The sequence below is a fragment of the Triticum urartu genome, chromosome 1A (genome assembly GCF_056163025.1).
Source record: "Triticum urartu cultivar PI428250 chromosome 1A, HENAU_Tu73, whole genome shotgun sequence".
Lineage (NCBI taxonomy): Eukaryota > Viridiplantae > Streptophyta > Magnoliopsida > Poales > Poaceae > Triticum > Triticum urartu.
In genome coordinates, this window is record NC_141873.1 from 8,061,311 (window position 1) to 8,077,328 (window position 16,018).

Sequence of the window (16,018 nt, forward strand, 5' to 3'; positions counted from 1 at the left end):
TCGGGGATTTTAATGTAAAAACACCTGCGCAGAGCTTGGAGAGCAGAGCACTCGGGTGCGACGGGTTGATTGATTCCATAGTAGGTTTCTGAGTTCATCAGGTGTGCTCGTGCCTGAAATGCTTTTCACAAGAAGCTAGTCAGAAAAAGGGGCACGCAGCTACGCGATTCTAACTGCTCTTGGTTTTGTAACTCACTGCTCTTGGTTTTCTACGTGGGAGTTGGTCCGGATAACATATCTTAACGAGGGATATAAAAGGGCGAAGGTCAATGAAATGGGGTCCTTATAGGTATCTGCCCATGTTCAATCACTGAAGTAATGAATCTAAACAAGAAAACGAAGTAGAAGTGAAAAGCTTTTCTAATATATTTTTATATCTCTTTGATCAGTTTTCCCCTTTAATGTCCCTCTCCATTATTATTCATAGTAATGTGCTCCTCGCTGAGCTTTATGATTTCCATTGTCATTCTTCCCTCTCCTCTCTGATTGCTTTTCATCGTCTCTTTGCATTTACCCTATTTTCGTGACTCTCCTCTCTTTCTTCTCCCCGTACCATTATTTTGATCGTTTCTGAATCTTGAGATTGCTTCAATGCATGTGATCCCTCTCCTCAGCCTTCCCCTCCTAAATCTTAGAATCCTAATGCCGCAGGTGCTATGTCGGAAATCCATTTTTTTATCCTCTGCCCCAAGGAAAATCAAAGAAGAAGAAAGCCCTGGTATTCTCTACTTGAATTCAGGAAGATTCAGATACCGAAAGCAATAGGAATGGGAAAGCGGAGCGGGCAATAGGTTTATGACTGAGCACTAGAGCCTAGAATAGCAGGAATGAAGGTTGGGAAATATGCCATGCAGAATTCCAATAAGTTGGCACTGCTTTCCCTTTCCATATGAAAAATGGAGAGGAAAAGCATGGGTGGACCAAGCGTTTTAACCGGAATCTAGTGACGGAGAAAGAAGAAAGAATGGGAAGAAAGCAGCCATGGGCAAGCTTTAATTAATAGAAATAAGTAGGAGTTACAGCCTTTAAATTCGAGTGAAACGAGCCTTTGACGTAGTCACAAATTCGACTGCCCTTTCACTATTATTATTATTTCGAGTAATAGCGGAAGGAGTGCCAAAGCCCATTTTAGTAGAAAGCTGCTGCCCTTTTCTAGTAATGCGGAGTGACATAATCAATCGAATTCGACTGGTTGGTTCCCCTTATTAGTCAATTGCTTTTGACGTATCAGGTGGGAATGGGAGAGCCTCTTTTCTTTCCGCAATGGAATCGGCTTAAGCTCGACCTTTTCTTTCATTTCCTATCATAGGGATATAAAAAGAAATCCAATTGCGTTTTTCTTAGTTTAGAATATCAAAAGACATCCCACAACCCGGTCTTAGGTTCAGAGTCGCTTTGTGGGAACATCAAGAGAGAGAAGAGAGATCATAGCTTAATATCAAAGGTCAGGTATACCTGCCTACGTTCGGCATACACATTCACTAGTTCCATTCGGAACCTTTCTCTAGATGGAATCCTGATTCGACTTTCAAATGCAAGAGCAAGAATGCCGTGAGGGAGCCCTATCTAAAAAATGCAAGGCCAGATCCCACTTTCTTTAATCGAGCGGGCAAGGGATCGCAAACATCTTTTCTTTTCAGAGAAAAGGTTTTCAAAAGATATCCCGAAGGGGTCTTAGGTAAGGTAAGGAGTGACAGCTCTATTCAATAAGCTGGCTCTTTAAGGGAAGATAGGGCATCTCCTAAAATGTGGAAGTTTGGTGCTTTAGAGATAGGGCCGGCACGCTTTGCTAGAAAGCAATAAGTCAACAAAACAAGGTAGGTCTACCCCCTAATAAAGGTTTCCCTCGACGACCCTGTATCCATTCTCGATTAAAGCACGGAGAGTTAGGTTTATTATCTCTAGTTTGATGCTATCTTCTCCACGACTTGGTTCTTATGGATCTCCTCTAGGTCCTAGGCATCTTGTCTCTAGCTCTGCTCTCTATCGGTAGTAAAATCAGTACTTTGTCTTTGCCTGTCTCTGTCCATTCCTTCAACACTGATGGACTCGGAGTGGCATAACCCCTTTAATAAGAAGCATAAGACCTAAAGCGAGGAGATAGAATCGAAAGAATGATAGCAAGTTCTTTGAAAGTGGGAAGAAAGCCAAGGATACGGTGGTGTGTAGGGTCTTTCAAATCAATCAGGAAAGCGTGAGCTGAGAAGGAACACGGCTTTCCGCGCCTTGACAAGTGGATCTACCAAGAATAGCTTTTTCAGCCGTTACTTATTATATAATAGCTCGATCCGCTCACGCATGTGATTGATTTCTCCCCTCTCTTTCGAAAATCTTCCATTCGAACAGGAAGATTCCCTTCTCGCTGTGTATCCAGAACCTGAGGATGATGAGGATCTATAAAGGTTCTTTGATCGAGCTCTCGCTTTGGCTTCTTTTGTTGCCGAAGACCAGGACCCGTCTTATTTGCTGAAAACCTGTCTGTTTAGGGACTCTTTCCTTTCAATGGACATACTTGCCTGGAACTGATTCTACCTTGAGAGCGCTTCCCTCTTTTCTGATTCCTTCCCTTTGACCACCGAAAATACAACTTCTAATAGCCATTTCTATTTTATAGATGTTTCAAACAAGTGATTTTACACTTTGATCCTTCCTGTCTTTCCCCGATAGAGGAGTTTGACCCTTCCACTTCTGCCTTTGCCCTTTGTACTTCTTCCAGCAATTGAGATCCCTGTTAAGGAAGAATATCTCGCTCGTGCTTTTTTTGCGAGGAAATCGCTCTACTTTTTCCAGCGATGAGTGATTGAGTAAGGTCTAATTCAATCTGTGTTATGACCTACCTTTTTTGATTGAAGTAAATGAGAGCTTTACTTCTTCTTTTCAAACCCTAAGGTTTGAGCTCGTCCTCGGTTCGGATTCGGATCCTTTTCTCTCTTTTGAAATTCCATAGATATAGATGTCTCGACTGCCGAATCCGAATCCTTAGAACAACTCGATTCCGTTGATTCACTGTCCATTTGTCCTTCAACCGGATTAATGGTCAACGACTTTGATAGCCTTTCCTTCACACAAGGTTTTTAATCCATCTCCCCCGCTTAGGGCAGTAAGGGGAAGTAGCGATATTCCGATTCCTTCGTGGGGAATCAATGAAGGCAGCCGCTCCAGCAGCTTTAGTACTTAAGTTAACGCCCCAGGCCTTATCCCGCGATGAGAAGGTAGATGCGGTAAGCCAACTCCTATCCTTCTTGCGGAAAGGGCATTCAATGCCATCTTCATTCCCTTCCTTGCTTCGAGGAGCAGGTCGAATAGTCAAAAAGGGGATGGCTAATTCCAGGAATAGAGTAGCATTCTCAAGCACTACCCTCCGTTTTTTTTTCAGTCCATATAAAACAGTCAATCTACCAGCAGCAGAGGCTGCAGATACATGTCCACCACCTGTTTATCTACTACCATAAGCGGGAGCAGTTGCAGGTAAAGAGTGTTGTGAGGGCTTTCATTTGCGCGTTAAGGGCAGTTTCTGTTATAGCACTAGAAATCTGTGCCGTTAGTCGAATGCTCGGAATGAAAGAATGACTATTTCCTTGCTGGAACATAATGACAACCGCAGGAATTCGGAATAAGACATGTTAAGTTTCTCCTCTTTCTGTCTAATGACTACTACGACATGCCTAGACTATAACATTCCTACGGAGTGCTGCCCATAGATTACGGAACACTTGGCATATGTTGATTGAGTCCCGGGTATAGCTCCCTCACTCGCTCTACTTTGAATCACGAATTAGCGTATGAAAAGCGGCGATCTTTCTCTATTTCTTCCTCTTCCACCAAAACAAACAAGTTGTTTTCGGGCGTCAGGCAAACTTAGTTCTTCGTTCCTCCGGTAATTGGGGTTGTCACCCGTATGCTTCTTATCTTTGGCTTCGAACAAGGGGAGTCCTTTCAAGCTTCATCAAATCGATGGCACAAGGTCTGTTTTTCATTATAGAATCGAGCAAGAATCGGATTGTGAATTAGGATTGTATGCAAGAAGGGATTCGGAAACAGGAAAGCGAGTCAAGTAATCCGAATACGTAGCCACTCTCATTCTAATGCTTATATCCAGAACTAGTTCACCGAACAAAGGGACAGAACTACTGACTAAACTGTAGCGAGCTAATACCTAAACTTGAACTCTGAAATAGCACTCATTCATTCAATTATTTGAAGCTAAGGTGCGGGAAAAGAATACATAAGGTTAGATATGAACTAGTTGACTGTTCGATTGAGGGACTACGATGCATTTTACTCATGTTTTTATTCCATTCCAGGATTCATTCATATTCGACCATAACGAGACTCAATAATGAAACTAGGGCCCTTGCTTTCCCAACTGGAGCAGGAAACTTCCAACCAAATAGGAGGGACCCGGAAGAAGAGATAAATGACAACTATCTCTAGAGAATTGAAAAGAGGTGTGCGAACTATGTTATTGAATCGGCCATGAAAACCTAAAATGAAGGAATAGGGGGTCTGGGATAAGCATGTATTGGAGGCGGGTTTCCCAATAAGTCAGTAGCTATCCTTCGCTATCTGGGGCTAGCTCACTCTATGAGATAAGTTTCATGTATGGTTCGAAGCAGTTAACTCCCTTTTAAGGAGCGATCGATCAGCCCCGACCATGACCGGTCTAGAATCTCTCTCATTGAGCTTCTCTTTCGCGCCTGCTTTCTTCTTGATTTATTGCAGCAGCTAGTCTCCCTTTTCCAAATTCGATTATAAGTGAAGTGAGTTATGTTTCAAGAAATTCCATCCATTTCATCGCCCAGAATAATACCCAGTCCTGCCAATCTCTACGACAATCTCTAGTTTAGTTTAGTTGATCTTTTTCTATTATGAAAAGCAAGGAAACACTAGTAATGGTGGAAACAGAACTTAGAAATCTAAGGCTGAAGGCTAGTTTCATTAACGAGTCTCACCTATTTCTTACTTCCACTACCAGCCCTACCTACATCACCTTTCATATGGAACAGACATGCTTTAGTGATGGGGCTAGCCGCTTTCACAAGAAATCAAACCAAACAAAGACACTTAGCATAGGAGTAGATTAGGGCATCTAGTGCTCTGTTCATCGTCTGAGGACTCTAAAGTGCCAAAGGAAATAGCTCCATCCCATTGGATATCCCTAGCCTTGGTGGATCAGTGAAGTGAGAAAAAACTCTTCCATTCTATCTATGGTAGATAAAGGAGCTTCAAAGCCGTAGCCATCCTCATGGCCTTTTCACTCTACAGCCATTGCACTTTTTTTATTAAATGAAATAGTTCGTTTTCTCGCTCTTAACTCGAAAGTACTAACTAAATAGGGGCGCGGAGAAATAAAGAAGTGTGGGGGAGAAGCAGCCGAGCTCATTCCCTTCCATTCCTGCTCTATAGTAGGGGTTATGTCCCCCTTTCCTAGTGAGAGCAATACACAATGCTGCTACGAATAGAGATAGTGCCCTATCCACTGCAAAACGGTACTCTGCTTCAACCACACGGTATGGCTCCCTCATTTCAAACCAAGCTGTAGACCGAGTAGGAAACAGCTAAAGGTTCCGGTCCAAAGGTAAGAAGATCCGTTGGTTGGAAATCCGTATCAATTGTTACTGGTTCTCCCGTTCTTGGTACTGTGTCATGTGACTCTAAAGCCCCAACTAGGCTAGATTGAGATCTTGGTCCTTGCTAGGCTTACTCACGTAAATAACCCCCATGTCTTAGGTGTTCTCGGGGGTAAGCGAGTCAGTACAATCGGTTGCACAACCGTCCAGTCCATATCATAATTGTCATAATCAATCATATCAGTAGGTGGCATACTTGCCTGCTCAAGTCCATCTACTATGGATGTGGGCTTGGACCAAGCCATCCCCAAACACTGAACCGGATCTTAAAAACGGGACTGAACTGAATCCGACTTCTTGGTAGCCCAGTGGCTTTTGGTCCCCATCGGAAAGTGCTGAATGGATTGCTCCTTGCCCAACGACAAAAAGAAAGAAATTTAGGAGAGGATTGATAGGTTTAAGCATTCAGGGCTGGTCGCTCTTATGGATACCTGTGAGCTAGAGTCGGGAATCGAAAAGGAGACAACGGAAGCCGTACAGATCTAGTTGGGAATGCTGTTCATGCAGTGGAGAGCGTAAATGACCGGCCCTTGAGGCGCGAGTAGACTTATCATATAGAAAGGAAAGAGATAAGCGGAGGGAGGATGGTTTGATGATAGCCAAGATCTCCATCTCATTTGTCACTCTCGTATTCTTAATAGGAATCGGCAAGTAGATACAACCACTAGGCCATTGCCATTCGACTAGTCTATAAGAGTATCCTACGAAGTCAGGTCCAGTAGGCGCAGGATGCGCTAAGCCATTTGATCTTCCTGCTGGTGGTCCACCATAGAGCTCCTATGTAGCCGTTTGTTTTCTCGCTTAACTAATTTGTATGAGGCGATACAGCTGAGATCAGCCAACGGTTCGAGCACTTAGCACAATGTGCCACTTAACCGGACGAGCGCAAGACCGGGTCTACCTACCTTATGACATTTATGAAAAACGAACGTTGTATTAAGGGGTTTCTATCAGTTAGTAACAAAGCCGGCAGTATCCTTGAATTCAGGGGTCAGCTACGGGAGGTATGTCTTCATGTGTGCCGAAGAAGCGTCTATCATTATACGCTGTTTATCCAATCCAAAACTGATTCTTTTAGTTGGTAGAACCCACGCCAATATCATATTGACTCTCTCTCGTCCAATAAGAGTTTCCGAGAGTTACTTTATTCAAATTCTCTCCTTTCCAAAGCTCCACAAGGAAATAAGAGTAATAGGACAACAATATTGCTTTCATTTATTTTGAGTTCTTTCTTTGTTGAGATGGAAATCGACGTTCTTTTGAAAAGGGCTAGGTAGTTTGCGCGCAGGCAAAACTTCTTCATGAAAGGTCAAAAATAGACTTGGATTTCATGGGTTTCTTAATGACTAGTCGTTCGTTTGAAGCCTTAAGAAACCGGCAGAGAAAGCGGCAGTTTTTTTTTCCGAATGACCTTATTTCGAGAATCAACTAACCGACAAATCCGTAGCCCAGGTGATTCGCTGCCTCCCTCTTGCCAAAATGGGATGAATCTTCTCATGCAGCTTTTTGATTATTCAGGGCACAGCGAAGCCAATTTCCATCAAGGCAAGGGGGTAAATAAGGGGGAAGAGGAGTTGTAACGATAGAAAAGAGAAATGACTATAAGGAACCAACGATTCTCTCTTCTTAAACAACCTATATACTCCACACTTAACCAGCATTTGATAGATTATCCAACCCCGAGCAATCTTAGTTATTGGTGGAGGTTCGGTTCGTTAGCAGGTATTTGTTTAGTCATTCAGATAGTGACTGGCGTTTTTTTAGCTATGCATCACACACCTCATGTGGATCTAGCTTTCAACAGCGTAGAACACATTATGAGAGATGTTGAAGGGGGCTGGTTGCTCCGTTATATGCATGCTAATGGGGCAAGTATGTTTCTCATTGTGGTTCACCTTCATATTTTTCGTGGTCTATATCATGCGAGTTATAGCAGTCCTAGGGAATTTGTTCGGTGTCTTGGAGTTGTCATATTCCTATTAATGATTGTGACAGCTTTTATAGGATACGTACCACCTTGGGGTCAGATGAGCTTTTGGGGAGCAACAGTAATTACAAGCTTAGCTAGCGCCATACCAGTAGTAGGAGATACCATAGTGACTTGGCTTTGGGGTGGTTTCTCCATGGACAATGCCACCTTAAATCGTTTTTTTTGTCTCCATCATTTACTCCCCCTTATTTTAGTAGGCGCCAGTCTTCTTCATCTGGCCACATTGCATCAATATGGATCAAATAATCCATTGGGTGTACATTCTGAGATGGATAAAATTGCTTCTTACCCTTATTTTGCTCCTAATGTTTTGGGGCATCCCGACAATTATATACCTGCTAATCCGATGCCCACCCCGCCTCATATTGTGCCGGAATGGTATTTCCTACCGATCCATGCCATTCTTCGCAGTATACCTGACAAAGCGGGAGGTGTAGCCGCAATAGCACCAGTTTTTATATCTCTCTTGGCTTTACCTTTTTTTAAAGAAATGTATGTGCGTAGTTCAAGTTTTTGACCGATTCACCAAGGAATATTTTGGTTGCTTTTGGCGGATTGCTTACTACTAGGTTGGATCGGATGTCAACCTGTGGAGGCACCATTTGTTACTATTGGACAAATTCCTTCTGTCTTTTTCTTCTTGTTCTTTGCCATAACGCCCATTCCGGGACGAGTTGGAAGAGGAATTCCAAAATATTACACGGATGAGACTCATCGCACCAGATCCTTTTCTCCTTTTGGCCATAGCCATATAATGAACAGGAGTATTTCTCCTTTTGGCCATAGCCATAGAAGAAGCTTCTCCTCCAAAGCGGAGGGAGGGGAATCTCAGGATTCCTATAACCCTGCTTATATAGATTTTTGAAGACAACATTTAGGGTTTTTCCCGGGTTTGGTACCAAATCTGGATAAACTCCTTTCGGTTCTTAAAACGGAGGAAATACTCTTTCTGGCTTTCCGCTTCCCGCGGGATGCGAACATGTTTAAATTGCCCCTAAAGAAGATCAAAGATATGATTCAAGAAGCAATGGTTAAAGAGGAGGAAAACAGAGAAAAGCCTCCGGTGGAAGGTTGTGAAGACCGTCGTATGACGGAGGAGGAAAACAGAGAAAAGCCTCCGGTGGAAGGTTGTGAAGACCGTCGTATGACGGAGGAGGAAAGGACAAAATTGCTTGAAGCATTTTCTTTCCTATGGGATAAAAAACAATGAATTGGAACTATTGAGTGGTTTAGGTATCCATCTTAGCAAATAGAGATACCGAGGCCCACCAACCTACTACTTGTTGGTTTGGTGGGGAAAGAGGAGTGGGTATGAGGGCTTCTTTCACTTTTTTAGGCTAGTTTACATCATTCCACATGATGATTTGCTAATTGTTTTATGATCCTTGACTAGATATATAGACCCTAGGAACTTGCATGTGCTATTACTGCTGTATAAAGGAAAGGTGGCTCACGTTACCACTCTCCCCTATTCCTACAGGAAGGAAGAGTCCATCAAATGCAAGTCGCTACCAGTTTCCTATTTTGGATGAATACCATCGCACCATTTGACCTCGAAGTAATGAGTACTCAAGGAATCCTCTGGAATTCCAGTCATGATGATCAGGTACCCGGAGTACATCACCCTCATCAGGAAGAAAAGAGAGAGAAGTGGAGTAAAATGGATCCAAATGCCGCATTGCAAGTGAACAAAAGAAACCAGTGGAAATAGAAAGAGAATGAACAAGTGTATCAATTCATGAGTTAAGGAATACTATTGGGAAGATTGGGTGACTAATATCCTGAGAAAACGATCTCTTGCTTCCCTTGAAACATGCTGAGAGGACCATTTCGATTAGTGAGAAGCTCAGTTCATGGGTCATGACGACAGATCATATCGTGTACCAGTGCACTGTTCTTTAGAGATCTATGTTCAGTGAACAAGAATGTAGTGAGGGGTGCTACTTTAGTGTTATTCCTAGACTGATGAAGTGAAGACTTTAGGCCTCGCTAATAGTGGACCAACTGAGAATGTTTGTTTCTCTTTTCTGTAGATATCTCAATATTCCTTGAAAGCCTTATGAATGGTGGCGAGGATGTGGAAGAGCTAGTCATATAGTCCTTGAAGCTTGATTCCTTTTATCGGTTAGCAAGGAGTTTGAAGCTTGAGTACTTTCATTCAGCTTTCGTTCCTGTGGAATGAAGTTGGTTCAGAGGTCTCAAGTAGATCTTCTCAGACAGCGAGTAATATCTCTACTACACTTTCCTTCCACTTTATGTTGAGCAAGTTCACCTGTTAGCTTTCCCGCCAAAGGACAGCAAGCCAGTAATGTGAATCATCATAGTTTCTGTTTTCAGACAAGTACAGCGTCCACCTTTATCATATTAGCAAATAGCTGATCTTAAGAGATCTCAAATAAGGGACATACTTTTGCGTATTTCCGAATGGAGCAGAATAGTCATTCAACTGATGCTTTGAAAGTATTAAACGAGGCGATGTGTTTATCTGTCTTTCCTCATTGCATTCCTATACTTTCCTGCTTAGTATCAAAACCATGTGATGGTACACTATTTTTGCTATAACTTGATTTCTCTAACAACTCAATATGACTTTCTTTTTCGTGTTAAGAAACATGTTCGGATGAAACTTTCATTGAAAAATAAGCATAAAGAATTAACTGGCCAGTGGAATTTTATGAAATGAGGGCTCTCAGGAAAGCAAGACTTAAGGAAGGTAGGCAATTTCATACCAAGAAGAGCATTTAAGAACATCTCATAAGCAATTCCAAGTGGCAGAGATGACTCGAGGGACCTCGTCAGATAAGCATATCCTATGGTAAATGTGGTACCTGGTCCAGTCAACTTGGAAGTAGAAACTGACCACTAGTGGGTGTCAATTAAAAAGTCACTCTGTGGCTAACGCTTCTACTGCTATCGGCAGGGCTTAGTCTCTCGTGGTTCATTTCCACCGGAGAGCATCTGTTTGAATAATTAGCGTATATAGTTGATCACTCTAATGACAACGGATTCGATTCGCAAATTTCTCGTGATTGACCGAAGGAAAGGTTAGCGACTGCTCTCCCTACAGAATCTCAAGTAGAGCCATTGCATAGCTGGCAGACACGATGGGCTCAGGGTTTTGACTGCTGTTCATTCCGATCTTAGGTCTCGCTCAGCGAATTCAGAAGGGTTGGGTCCTTTGTCAATGACTTACTTTCCTAGTAGCAGAGATGCAAGAATAACTACTTTCTTTTGCTAGGCGTTTCTTTGTTGCCAGCTGAGAAATAATACTCGTTTTTTTCGGATGAAGGGGAGTGTCTTTGTTTGTTCAACGTGCAGATCCGGGAGGAAGGGGCAGGACTTGTTGTTCGGGCAGTCTAGTTTTGTTTTTGTTTGGTGCCAGTGTCCCAGTGAAGGAAGTAGGGCTTGCTGTTCCAACAACCGCTCTCTTCTCTCTCCGCTCCCTGATGTCTTCTCTTTGTCTTCGGTATAGTATATATTTTTTTTGATTCAGATTCACTCATAACTATAAGAAGAGTGTGGGATGGAGGAATGGATTACGGAAGGAGACAGATTCCTTATAAAATGGATTAAGGTGGGTTTCGGAAGGAGGAAGGCTCGTTTCATTATCGAATATCGTGTAGAACTCACTTGCCCTGCCTTTTGCTAGGAGAGTGTAGTTCGAGCATTCTATTGTCTGCTCGATCCGTGATACGCAAAGCAATCTCCTGTTTACTATTGATCTAATGACAGTTGATTGAGACTTGCCATTGTCGTCTTTCGAAAGCGAACTCTTATCTGGTTGCACTCGGGTTCTCCTGTCGACTTGTTTTTCAATAGTAAATCACAGGCAGTATGCCCTATTTGAAAACATGCAATGAGGGTACGAGCAACACTCCCCAAACTTGGCATGACTCATCGCCATCTTGTATTCATGATCTTACCTCTATTGGTCACAAATGCATAGCATAGGATCGAGTGGATCGGCACCCAATAGGCCAGATTTTCCTATCTTTGATGTTAGAAGTGATTCCAATCTATTTTTCTATAGTGATAGTTCACACATTAGCAATTAGCACTGCCTCAAAGCAAACATAGGAACTAGGGAGTTCATCGAGAGAAAGTCCCTTTAGTTTCGTACTTCCCTGTTTCGGATTTGCATATGTCTTTAATCGCAATAGTTGTAGAGAAATCCCTCAATCACGGGACAATCCTCCAGGGCAAAGGTACTTCCAAAGCTCAGAAGGTTCATATGTGCATGAAAGGAATGAAACAAATTCCATAGAAAAAATAGGAAAATCCCCACCGAGATCGGTACCTATCTAGATCCCCAGCTTCGACAACAAAACTCCTTCGCATTTTGCGACCATTCCCGCGAGGACTACGATTCGGATTATCTAATGTCATCCCCAAACAAAATTACACCTCTTAAGAGGAAGGGACGGCCCTCTATCCGGTGTGGGTTCCTACGAGTTATTGTCTGGTTCCGGATCCAGGTCCCTCTGCCCTTGCTTTTTGTTATTCCATAGGGGTATGGATTGAAGTAATCACTAATCTAGGAAAGATGGATCTTTAGCTAGAAAAACGAAAAGCCAATACGCCATGTATCAAAACAATAGGGATAGGGGTAGTTGTATACCACCTACGAATAGGAAGATCCTGGGTTTTGTAAGAAAACTACGAATAGGAAGATCCTGGGTTTTGTAAGAAATCCAATTTCATCAATTCTAAGCACGGTAACGGCAGTGCTCCTATCCAACGGCCGGGGATCTATTCGATTTCTCAATTTGCTAATGCCGATAAGCTTAGGTTGTTATTTCATCGTCTTGCGCTAAAAAGGCACCCTCCTATTATGCTAACAAAGGGACGGATAACGGCAAAGCGGAACAGCAATAGCGAAAGCAGGTACAGTAACGGCGCAATCCCTAAAAAAAGAATCAAAATAGAGAAATTTAGAGCGTTGCGAATTTCCTTCTTTTGATAATGCTACCCACACAGTCACGGCTCCTATCCGGTCACCAGGTTAAACAATTGATTCCTCTCAACGCATCCCCGCGGTAAAGAGCTAGTCGTATTCTTTTGATAATTCTCTAGTTGTATTCAAGCAAGAGTCCTCGGCATCCTACGAAAACAAGCGCTAGGAATATCAATAGCGTTAGCGTTAGCGTCCTGGCCTTTGCTTGGGGATTCCTCTATGGAATTCCAAACATGCCATTGCTTTGCCTTTGCTCGTCCCTTTGATTCAATCCTTCTTCTCCTCGAAAGCTACAACTAGAAAATATATTCTTCTTTGCCGGTGCGAACCCTTCTTTTGAATAACAACCATTGGCAAGACCAGCGAAATCCGAATACTAATCCGAGGAAAGCCCATCCCTACTTCCCTTTGCTGTTGTTCCTCGAAATCCTCTACTAGTCATTGGTTTCAAAGCAAAGGTATCCGGTATAGGGGGTCGTGGGCAGGTTAGTGTTTCATTTCGATAGGTGATAGTGGTATACCCAAACCATATGGTATAGGTCTTCGAAAGGAAAGTAAATCAAGTCCATCTTACAGGATTTCTTCACTTGCTTGGGCTTAAGCGATACCAGTACCCGGAGAATAGTTCAATTCTCTTTCTCCACATGACACCCTTGTGTTGTCAAACTAATGAATCCCTCTCCGCCCCTGCTCCGACAAAGCAATAAGCACTAGGGTATCCACCCACCCGCTAGTTTGAATAGCCGGTTTCCTCCCCTTCCGCTCAAGCTAAAGGTTCTGGGCTACGGCTTCCGGTTCCGTATTCCGATTCGTCTTCGGATAGCATTAGAAAATCCCTTTCATGCCTTGCCAATACAACTATTATTTTTCTTAGCCGAGGAGCCTTTGGAAGTACCGTTGTTGGATCGGATTGAGCCATTATAGGATCGGATAAAGATTCACTCTTTGCCAATGCCTGCTTCCTTGGTTTCCTACTTTCTGCATCGAAAGTGACTTTTTGCTCAGTATTGAGAACCACTTCTTCTCCTTTTCGAGGCGTAGATCGCCCGTCATCTGATTTGCTTCGTCAAAGCGGATAGCATTATGGAATTGATTATATTCGTAGAAAAAGCACCACTATTTAATCAGTCCTCGGAAATGATCTCATCCAGTACTTCTCTCAGCCTATTTGCCAAGACTTTGGAGCATAGCTTGTAAATGACATTGCACAAAGATATCGGCCTATACTGTGATATTTCTTGGGGGTTCTACTATCAGCAAGTGCACTATTATTTACTTCCCCGCGTACTTAAAGAATTGTTGGTAGCAAAGAACAGCACCTGATAGAAAGGATGCTAACCAAGCCTCTTCTGTTTAAGCAAGGCTAAGCCAGAATAAGGGGTACAGTAGGCTGGTGACCCTGACGATAGCACTAAGACTGCCTCGGGAATCTCCTCAATCGTTGAAGAGTGCCTCGGGAATTGAATAAAAGCACTGATATCCATATAATCCTACAATTATGCTCTATTCTCTTGAAGAGAAGACACTTGAACTTCGTCATGTGCTATTGATCCTTTTGAACCTAAATTCACATTGGCATTCTAATCTTTGATTATTTCTTAATAAATTCGACCCGGAAGGCTTTTTAGCTGAACATAAGGAGTGGTGTGCGGACCCACAGGCAGTTACCAATATATCATTAGATTAGTTAATTCCCACGCCCCAAACAGGCGTCACCACACTGCCTCCCAAAGGCTTCTTTTAGGCTTCCCCGCCACATCACACGCTTTCTTGCTTTTGCTAATCCGATCCAGAAAAAACGAACATTCTCCCACGTGCTTCGGGCCTTGCAATAGCAGTAGATGCTACAGACGTGGTGTCATTATCAGCGATTCCGCAATCGATCAGAAGAAAGGGAATATAACCTGCCCCTCATTGTCCTTCAATCATGGTGCAATGAATATCGTAGATAGAGTGATTTCGATCTCATATAGCTAGCTTTCCTTTCAAAGTGAAACGATTTTCCTTTTACGTTGAGATATTTGAATTGGATTTTATTTCACCACTACTATCATAACGCACAGAAAACACTGACGTTTCCGCTCGCTTTCAACCACTGCCACTTTACCTGAGCACTGTGACGCAGTCGGTCAAGTATTGAGTTTCTGCTAGTATATCAAGGACTTATGAGAACTGAAAAGAAAAAAACGAAAAAAGGAATTCTCATAGTTCATTGAATTAAGGGAGGGCCATTCGTGGGGGGTTCGTGGAAGAGTTGGGTTCGATTCCCTTTATACGCGATGTGGCGAAAAAGACTGATTCAACGAAATATGCCATGGCAGCATTAAGATTTAAAACGTGTCGTCTACTTCCAGGAAATGTTCGGAACAGAGAACTTTCTCTAATCCAACGCCGTATTCTCCGAAGATTGAGGAACAAGAGGAGATCCATTAAAAGAAATCTTTCTCGGAGAGAAAATCTAAACAGTAACATCAAATCACAAACTACACGAAAGTTGTCTCTTTATTATGGGGATTTACCCATAAGGAAGATGCACAGAGGAAGAGAACGAACTTCATATATCCCTTTTTTACTCAATCAAGAAACAAGATCGGACGTGATTCCGGTTCGTCTCCATTTTAGTGACACTCTTCCTCAAGCAAGGCAGCCGATAAGTCATCGAAGGGTTTGTTTGAATAATGGACTGGTAACCATTACTCATTTGAAAGTTTCCCACGGTGATCTAATATCTTTTAAAGAAAATGACGCGAGAACCCGCGGTTTTGAAATAAGGAGATCTTTCTATATCGACATATCAGTTGGAAAAATCATAGGCAAATTCCTATCGGCCATATCAGTTGGAAAAAGAAGAGGCAAATTCCTACCGGCCAGAATCTGGAGAAGAACAAAAAAAGAATGGTTCCGCTTACTCACAACTCAGAGGGGATGCCGCTTACTACTCAAATCCAAGGAATTGCAAAAGTTGCGTTCTTATATGCAAGAAGAAGACTTTGAAAGAACAAAGAAGTTTGGATCCGCAAAAGTATGCTTAGGCAGTTCCTTCGCTGAGCACAACAGAATGAAGAGGAATTTGTTTCATTTCAAATACTTCTTCTTATTGAAAAGAGGGAAGGAGAAAAACCGAAATCTTCCTACTCGAACAATAAGTCCTTTTGTAGAAAAGTCTTCTTTATATAGTAATTCGACCTATTGCTCCGGATCCCCGTTTACTAGGAAGATAAGAATCAAAAGGAACGAACTACCTACTCATTATTCGGAGGTGAATCATAGAACACTAAAAGCTGTGGTATCTTATGGACCTAACATAGGTCACATCCCTCACGACATAAGATTGAAAGATCCAAACCTTCCTCTTCAGAGCGGAAACGGACGTGGCCAAAACATATAAAAAAAGATCCGCCTAGTCGCTCATAGGGACATATCTGTCCGGATAGAGGATAGTCT